Source organism: Dama dama, chromosome 4 (assembly GCF_033118175.1).
Source record: "Dama dama isolate Ldn47 chromosome 4, ASM3311817v1, whole genome shotgun sequence".
Lineage (NCBI taxonomy): Eukaryota > Metazoa > Chordata > Mammalia > Artiodactyla > Cervidae > Dama > Dama dama.
The window spans coordinates 33,906,547-33,916,542 of NC_083684.1; the positions used below are offsets into that span (position 1 = coordinate 33,906,547).

The 9,996-nt window shown below is 44.1% G+C and overlaps 1 pseudogene; it reads right to left on the minus strand.

The window, feature by feature from the left end:
* Positions 1 to 2,332: 2,332 nt before the first annotated feature.
* Positions 2,333 to 4,556, minus strand: LOC133055036 (AP-3 complex subunit beta-2-like; annotated as a pseudogene).
* Positions 4,557 to 9,996: the final 5,440 nt, after the last annotated feature.

The window sequence follows — 9,996 nt, forward strand, 5'->3', positions numbered from 1 at the left end:
CTGCAATGCCGGAGACCTGGGTCGGGAAGATTCCCTGGAGAAGGGAGAGGCTACCCACTCCAGTGTTCTGGCCTGGCGAATCCCATGGACTGTGTAGTCCATGGGGTCACAAAGAGTCAGTCAGAACTGAGCGACTTTCACTTTCAGGCATCATACTCTACACTTGCAATAGGGGCTCACCTTCAAAAAGATGTGCCCTGAAACGGAAAAAAAAAAAAAAAAAATTGCATAGAGTAAATCAAAAGAAGTTTCTTGACAAGCGACTAGAAAGTCTAGACTATTTTATAGTGATGCACTTAAGATATTTAATAGAAAATCCTAGACTAGAGATTAGAAGGCTCTATTCAGACCTTTTCTCTCTATAGTCAAAATAGAAAAGAAAGTCAAAACAATTACCCAAGTAATTAGGATGATTAGATTTTCTATCTCCCCACATACTTTTGATGTGTAATTTTGTCTCCTATCAGATTATGAACCCTTCATGGTCAGAAATTCTACTTTTCTTTGCGTTTCCAAGATTGCCTCTCCTGAATGTGTCTTAGTAGGTAGTCATTTGGTTAATTGTTATAAACTAGCTAGTGGAGAATAGACAGATTCCATAGACCTGAGTTCCCTTACTTTATCGTAGTTTCTTCTGGCACCTCAATCCCAATTTATGAAAGTTCTTTCTGAAGGGTTGGTCCCACATGAAAGAGCCCAGGGCAGAGAAGGGGGGTGGGGGGAACTGCTAAAACAAGAGGCATCTACGGCATACCTCACAGGTTTAAACTTGAATATGTTGTAAAATTATGTCAGACACTTTTTATTTATTTATTTTTTTAAAATTTTTATTGGAGAGTATAGCTGATTTACAATGTTGTGTTAGTTTCAGAGGTACAGCAAACTGAATCAGTTACACATACACATATGTCCACTCTTTTTAGTTAGTATTCTTTCTTCATCTTGGTTATTGTTGGTTTTTTCTTCTTTTTTTTCATTTATTTTTATTGGTTGGAGAGGTATCTAGACTCACATCTAGGGCTTTCCTGTTGGCTCAGACAGTAAAGAATCTGCCTACAATGCGGGAAACCAGGGTTTGATCCCTGTGTCTAGAAGATCCCCTGGAGAAGGGAATGGCAACCCCCTCCAGTATTCTTGCTTGGAGAACCCCATGGACAGAGGAGCCTGGAGGGCTAGCTACAGTCTATGGGGTCACAGAGTTGGACATGACTGAGTGACTAGCACTTTCACTTTCAGGCTCACATCTAGATATTCTGATCTAACATTCTGTAGTCCAGAAAACACATTTTATTCATTTATTATTGAGTATTAACATCAGAGAAGGCAAGGGCACCCCACTCCAGTACTCTTGCCTGAGAAATCCCACGGATGGTGGAGCCTGGTAGGCTGCGGTTCAGGGTCCCTAAGAGTCAGACACAACTGAGCGACTTCACTTTCACTTTTCACTTTCATGCACTGGAGAAGGAAATGGCAACCCACTCCAGTGTTCTTGCCTGGAGAATCCCAGGGGTGGGGGAGCCTGGTGGGCTGCCGTCTATGGGGTCGCATAGAGTCAGGCACAACTGAAGTGACTTAGCAGCTGCAGCAGCAGCAGCAGCAGAGTATTAACATAATTGATGTATGACATTGCATTAGTTTCAGGTGTACAAAATAATGATTTGATATTTACATATGTTGCAAATGATCACCACAATAAGTCTACTTAATATTCATCATATGTATTATATAATGTGTTTTCTAGCATACATTAAGGATAAGACTTTTTATTGACTACTATAAGACTTTTATTTGCTACTATAATAGCTACAGAAAAAAATAAGAGGACTGAAAGAAGCATCTGCTATTGCCTTCTGCACAGCTCACTAAGGAACCTACGGGGAGGAGGACTGGGGCAGAGGGGGTGCCTGGTAATTCCAGAGGGACAGAGGACACAGTGGTTGTTATCCAGCCTAAGGAGTGTGATATAAGAGAGAGAGAGAAATAAAGAGGGGGGGGGGTGGCTAACAGCCCAGATTTCATGAGGGAGACACAGGTGGGGGACAAAGATATCACAGCATTTGGGAATCATTGCGTCAGAGCCCACAACACGTCCATCACCAGCATGGTGTCCATCACTGTCTTCTCACTGTTGACTGTCAGCTGCGCGGCTCGAGTGGGCGGGGTATTAAAGGGTCAGCAGGACTAGGCTCCCACTGGTCAGTGTCCTTCCTGCAAACCTATACCCACCACATGCCCCACAAGGGACACAACCCAGCTGATGGTGGGACCATCAGCTCCCCTGTGGCTGGATGGAGACTGTCAGATCTGGGTTCGAAGCTGGAAGCTTGGCCATCTAGGTTGAGTCACAGAAGTTAATGCCCATTACAGCAGTTGCAGATTTTCTGAGCAGTAGGTGTTCAATTTCAGGATGCTGATAGTTGATGGAGAAGTGGATGTGCTCAGCCACCCCGTGAGAGTCTTCGGACAAAGGCTGGCTGCTGAGGGTGTAACTCACAAACAGCCCCTCACCAGCTAAGAGGGGCAGCAGCTCCTGCCTCCCAACAGCAGATATTGGAATCAGGAGTGAAGGAACCAGGGGGGAGTCCGTGAGTTTCAGGTCCTCTAGGTCAGCAGCCAGAGTGCTGGACACAACCATGGGAGGAGAGATTGGCCAGGCACTGGGAAGGATGAAGTACTTTAGATCTGCTGCTGCTGCTCCAGGGGCACTTTTGCCACTGGATTTTTGTTTTTTAGTTTTCCTCTAGGAGGCAGGATTCATCTGCTCTTCCTCAGCCTCTGCTGTCATCTCCAGACTCTGATGAGCTACAGCTGGAATCGTCGCCATCGTCCAAGAAGAATTCTCCTCACTCTGATCACTCCCACTGCCCTTCCCCTCTCCTCATCCTCATCCTGGTCTTCAGTACTGGACTCATGACTGGACTTCCGGGAGCTGCTTTTGCTGCTGCTCTTACTGTGTGATTCAATCTCAGAGTTGCTGCTTGTAGACTCTATGAGCTCTGACCCCCCTTCAAAATCTGAGCAGAAAGTTTTCTCCTTCCTCTTCTACTGATTTGATCTTGTGGTCCATTCAGGTACTTTCAAGTTGTGCACAGATGGATCTGGGGCTTCCTCTGGACAGTCTGGGAGCTCTTGGTAGCCCGTGACCATGGCATAGAGCAGATGGGACAGTAAGTCCATCAGGAAGTGGTCCTGGTATTTGAAGGATGATTCCAAGACTGGGACTGGTTTGGGTGCTAGGAAGAGCACCTTGGCATGGTGGCTGAGGGCCCCACACTACTCCAAAGGGGCCATAAATTGCTGGGTGAAGTGAACTTGGTCTCTGATATCACAGTTCTTGTTACACTTGTCAGACTCAGTACAGATATGGTCAGCAGTTGTGATCTGCTTAGAGCTGGTCAGGTAAAGCTTGGCCACCAGGTTGATGACGACTTGCAGCTTAAACAACTTGACTATTTATCTCAAGATGTCAGATGTAATCCTAGGAATATGCTCACAGTACTCACCCATGAGCCACAGGATGCTGACTCAGGTCATGGGCACCTGGATATTCTCTGTGAGCTTTGCCAAGTGTTTGATGATCAAATACTGTGCTGGGTGCATCTGCAGCAGTTTCTTCATGATGACCACTGACTCTGTGATCATGAGCTTATCACAGTTGCACCAGGTCATTGAGGCAGATGTCACCTATTTGGCCTATGTTAGGTGTCCTGTGGCTTGGACCATGGCTGCAGTAAAGTCCTTGTCTGTGCTGAGAATGTAGGTTTGGAATTCCTATAGGGAAATATGGATGTTAGTCTCATATGCCAGGTTGGTCAGTGCTTCCAGCATCAGGATCTTATCTGGGTGGGGTTGATGGGCCTGATGTAGAAACTCTTCTAGTAGGGCACAATGGACATGGCGGCCAATTCTGGAGCATCACATATTGCACCACACTGCATGCAGAGGATGGGTCAGAGGTACTTGGGCCCCTCAGAAGGGGCAAGGGGAAGCAGGTAGGGGCAGAAGGGAAGTGGGGCAAATAGGAGGGAGGAAAGGAGAAGTGGGAGGAGCACGCCAGTGAGTAGAGGACATCAGTGAGAGGAGGACAGGCCTTGGGTCAGTGCAGGGCTAGGGGAGCTAGGCTGGGGAAGTTGGAGAGGGTGTGATGCACTAGGAGTCCTAGAGATGCCTTGTTTTTTAAGAGCACAAACTATTTTATTTAACCACTTACAGTGTAACAATTTGCAATTAGGAAAAACAGCTCCTCCCTTAAAGAAAGCTTCTTCCATCAGTTGCTGGCAGTTTGGGAATTTCCTGTTTGTCCACTGGAGGGCCCAGGTTCATTCTCTTCATTCCCTGATTGGGGAACTAAGAGCCCACCAGCTGCAAGGCAAAAAAAAAAAAAAAAAAAGTTGCTGGCAGTCGACACAGAGGACAACCAGGCAAGTAAGCAAGCCGGGAGAGCCAGGAGGGCTGTACCAGAGAATAATAGGCTGCCGGTTATAAAGTCCAGCCTTTCTCAAGGTGGCAAGAACAAATGGATCCAGTCCAAGTCTGTGAAATCTTGTGGATAACATTCTGTAGGTTTCTCCTAGATGGTCAAGTGAATCAGAAAAATGGGGAAGACCTGCGTTACTTCCGTATTTACAGGATTCTCGCAGGTTAACTTAAAATAACCAATACACTAGGTTCCCGCAGCAGAACACACAGAAATTGTTTCCTAATGATTTTTATATCTAAATCTTTTTTTTTCCAGTTTCTTTACACTTAAGAATGTGAACTGTTTGCAGAACTATTGATGAAGACTGAAAGTTTTGAGTCCAACAAGAGGAGGTCTTTTTTTGGGCGTTGGGGGAAGAACGTTTAATATGGTTGCTTGGAGAAGGAAGTGGCAGCCCACTCCAGTATTCTTGCCTAGAGAATCCCATAGAGGAGCCTGATGGGCTACAGTCCATGCGTCGCAGCGTCGGACATGACTGAGCGACTAACACACATACTCACTACGGTTGATAGTCAACATATTAACCACTGTCTTAGTGTGGAAAAAAACTCTATGCGCGTATATGACAGATAATACGTGGGCAGGGCGTGGGGGACTGTATGGCAAACGGGAGGAGGGAGAAGGGGCGGAGCCTAGAGTTAAAATGAAGATGGCCTTGTTGAGGTTGGAGCTCGCCTGAGGGAGAGCTTGAAGACGCTGCCACCAGCCCTCAGTCCTCTGGACTGTGTTGAAGAGACGCCTGCCCCTCAGGGAAGACTTTAAGATTCACAATAAAGCCTCATTCGTCTGGGCGCTGCTGGAGCTGGCACCTGTGCACTGAGCCCTTCAAAGGGTAAGTGGCCTCGGCGCCGTTTGAGTTTTCTCAGTTCGGGTCTGGAGGATGGGAGCCCCCGCTGGTTTTCAAAACTAGGGGTTTGGGGAGATTGTCTCTCAGGTAATGGTATAAAAAGTCGGGGTCTAAACCCTTTTTCCCTCAGGAATTCGAGTTCCCTCGGAGTTGGAATTCCCTCACAGCGCAGGTCGGTGGCGGCGCTACAGCAGGTGGAGTTCATGGCGAGATTGTGTCTCGGACTCTCGTGGCCTCGTCCTCGGGGGCCTTTCCTCATTGGCTGGAGGTGTAGGAGTCGCTCAGACTGTGTTGTTTGTGTGTTACCTGGAGGAAGTTGTTCTACTTATATGTGGCTGCAGGTTCAGCGTGTTTGTGGGGGGCGGTGAGTTCTAGGTTTTCCTACGGTGGTGCCGTCCTAACGCCAGGGACAGTGCTGGAGGCTTCGAGTCTGAAATTAGACCCAGGTGCCTGCCCAGTGTAAAGCATCAGCTGTTCTTAATGTCTAGGTGGTTCATGGACCACAGGCTGAGGAAATTCCCTGAGGAATAGTCCTTCCACATCTCCTGCCTCTTTATCTAATGGGTCAGGTGGTTGTCCGTTCCCTCCAGAGTCATATGGAGAAGGCAGAGTGTGGTCTTGCCCAGACAGTCTTGGAAATCAACATAATGGGACCATCAATGTGATTTTTATTAATTGTCCTAGCTCCAGAGAGTTTTCTTTGAAGTTGTTTTCTTGTTGCTTCACAATGGACACCTGCCCTCCCATCACCTTAATAATCCATCTCCTATTAAAAGTGTTCAGACTTTACCTGAAGAAGTGAAATGGTGGTGAATTTTGTTGAATCCCTTTGGGGTGTCATCTCAATTTATGCTTACTTAGCTTGTGGGCTTATGGGACATTTTTGGGGCACATTTTACTACTCCAGCAATGAGCTCTAGGAAGATCCAGAGGCACAGGGTCTCTCAGCATCTTGGCGCTGACCTGATAGAAATCACAAGAAGCAAATGAGGAAGAGTTTAAAAATTGTGTTCTAAATAGTGCAACTATATGCTTGTATATAGTTGTAAATGCATAGGAAATTGTTTTGAAAAAACACACACCCAGGCTACACCTAGGGCAGGGAACTAGGACTGGGGGGCAGGGGGTGGGTAGTAAAAGCGGCCTTCATCATTGTAAGTTTTCTATCCATGTAAATTTTTTTTCAAAATATCTTTTGAGTTGCTTTGGTTTTATGTTACAGTTGTTACGTTTTCAAATACATCTTGCATATATGTTTCTATTTATTTATTTTGGCTGCACTGGGTCTTTGTTCCTGGGCACAGGTTTTCTCTAGTTGTGGAGATCAGGGGCTACTCTTTGTGGTGCGCGGGGCTTCTCATTGCAGAGGCTTCTGTTGTTGCAGATTAGGGGCTCTAGATGGGTAGGCTTCAGTAGTTGTGGTCTGTGGGCCCAGTATTTTCAGCTCTCTGGCTCTAGAACACAGGCTTAATAGTTGTGGTGCATAGTCTTAGTTGCTCCATGGCTTGTGGCATCTTCCTGGACCAGGGGTTGAACCCATGTGTCCTGAATTGGCAGGTGATTCTTGATGCGGAACCACCAGGGAAACCCTTGCATGTGTATTTTTAAAGTTGGTGATACTATTAATGCACTTAAAAATATTTTGGGTATCTCTAGTCTAATAATAACAAAAAATTATACCAATAAGTAACCCTATCACAAAACTTTTTTTTTTTTTTTTTTTAAATAGAGTGAGAGGATTACAGTGAAGGATTCTTTACCCCTTAAAGTGTGTACTGAAGGCTTCCCTCATGGCTCAGACAGTAAAGAATCTGCCTGCAATGCAGGAGACCAGGTTCTATCCTTGAATCGGGAAGATCCCCTGGACAAGGGAATGACTACCTACTCTAGTATTCTTGCTAGGCAGAATTCTCTCCATTTATGACAAAACATCACCATTGAAGCCTCTTTCAGGAACATATCTATAGAAATTTCCTGGTAGCATTTTTGGAAGAGGACATTTTTTTTTTCATGTGTCACCTGAAAGGAGGTAGCTCTTGTCTGAAGTACAGGATCTCTGAGTGACCCAGAGTTATGTTCAAATGTATAGCTAGATCAGTATCTATAGTATATGAATATATAAATTAAATAAAACACCTTGACAGAGGTAATGTTACATGCATACATACTTGACATATCATGATACCCATGTGTTTCTTCACAGTGGGACCTTCTTTCTTAGCTGGTGTTTACCTAGCAAATGGCAATTGACACTGGAAGAGTTGGATATAAATATTATGATCACTGTAGCATGGCAGAGAGAGAGAGAAGATGCTGAGTATGTCATTCAGGTTAAAGCAGTAGGTCTAAACCTTGACTGCACATTATAACTGCCTAGGGAGCTTTTAAAAAGACATAGTGGAGCCCCACTCTCATAGATTCTGATTTAATAGCCTGAGATGGGGCTCAAGAAATATTGGTTTTAAAAGCTCCCCATTTGATTTTCATGTGCAAGCAGGGTTGAAAATCACTAGGGAAGAAAAATCCATAGTGGTGAGTGGTGGAGCCAACTTGGGTAACAATCAATTGGTAAGCATTTCATACTTAAATATTTTGGTCAATTGTATTATCAGAACTGAATAATGCTAGTAAGGATTCTGAGACATGAGAGAAACCAGTTGGAGTGCATACCAGGGCAGCACAATACTTTGGGACACATAGAAAAGAAGAAGAAAGACTAGAATAGATACTTTGTATTCTAATAACCTGGACAGGGTTATTTCTGAGAATTTTCTATTTAGTCTAATCAAGAATTATGCAAATTTAGCTCTCTTACCTAACTCCTTGGCTTCTCAGGTGGCTCAGTGGTAGAGAATCTGCCTGCAGTGCAGGAGATGTGGGTTCAATCCCTGGGTCAGGAAGATCCTCTGGAGAAGGAAATGGCAACCCACTCTGGTATTCTTGCCTGGGGAATTCAGTGGACAGAGGACTCTGGCAGACTACGGTCTATGGGGTTGCAAAAGAGTTGGACATGACTTAGTGACTAAACAACAAAAACCTAACTCCTTAACCCCAGAATGAACACATACATAGAGTGATTTTCTTGCACAAGTCAACACAGTCTAACTAGTGCTCAGGGAGATGCTAGTTTGGTAATCACACTCACAAATAGTTGATCTGGATGATTCCACTTCATTATTGAAAGTACAGTCTTAGGACTATTATCACATAAATGTTATTCTTCTACAATTCTGTGTTTAAATATAAAGTATGCTTCTCATCTATTCTTCCCAGGCCTTTGGGGGTCCATCTGCCTTCTTCCTTCTCTCTTCTATCGTTCTATTGGCTGGGAAGGCTAGATTTGGGCTTCATTCTCTGGGCATTTCAAACTGAATGCATACATATTTTGATCATAATAATGGTCTTATTGATTCAGGTTATTAAATGCATGATTATTTTAAAAATGTATGCTACTATTACCAAAATAAAGAATTTGATAGGCCCCAGAAACTAGCATACAATTCATAACTTGTATGATTTTTCCATATTATTTAAAAAAGACAAATATCTTTTAAAAATTTATTTTATGATTTTTTATACATCTTCATTTATTATATGGAGTTTGATAATTAAACACTCTTCCTTTTATTTTTTACTTTTAACTTTTACTCCTTTTTGAAATAATCCTGGAGTCCAACATGAGGCTTTTGGATTAGTTATTTTTTTTAAAACTTATTTTTAATAGGAGGATACTTACTTTACAGAATTTTGTTGTTTTCTGTCAAACTTCAACATAAATCAGCCATAGGTATATATATGTCCACTCCCTCTTGAACCTCCCTCCCATCTTCCTCCCCATCCCATCCCTCTAGGTTGATACAAAGCCCCTGTTTGAGTTCCCTGAGGCAAACAGCAAATTCCCATTGGCTATCTATTTTACATATGGTAATATAAGTTTCCATGTTACTCTACTTTCTCCATACATCTCACCCTCTCCTCCCCTCTTCCCGTATCCGTAAGTCTGTTCTCTATGTCTGTTTCTCCATTGCTACCCTGCAAGTCAATTATTCAGTACCATCTTTCTAGATTCTGTGTATACACAATATTTATTTTTCTCTTTCTGACTTACTTCACTCTGTATAATAGGCTCTACGTACATCCACCTCAAAATCTCTGCAGATGGTGGTTGCTACCATGAAATTAAAAGACACTTACTCCTTGGAAGGAAAGTTATGACCAACCTAGACAGCGTATTAAAAAGCAGAGACATTGCTTTGCCAAAAAAGGTCTCTCTAGTCAAGACTATGGTTTTTCCAGTGGTCATGTATGGATGTGAGAGTTGGACTGTAAAGAAAGCTGAGCGCCGAAGAATTAATGCTTTGAACTGTGGTGTTGGAGAAGGCTCTTGAGAGTCCCTTGGACTGCAAGAAGATCCAAGCAGTCCATCCTGAAGGAGATCAGTCCTGGGTGTTCATTGGAAGGACTGCTGTTGAAGCTGAAACTCCAATACTTTGGCCACCTCATGCCAAGAGTTGACTCATTGGAAAAGACCCTGATACTGGGAGGGATTGGGGGCAGGAGGAGAAGGGGATGACAGAGGATGAGATGGCTGGATGGCATCACCGACTTGATGGACATGAGTTTGAGTAAACTCTGGAAGTTGGTGATGGACAGGGAGGCCTGGCGTGCT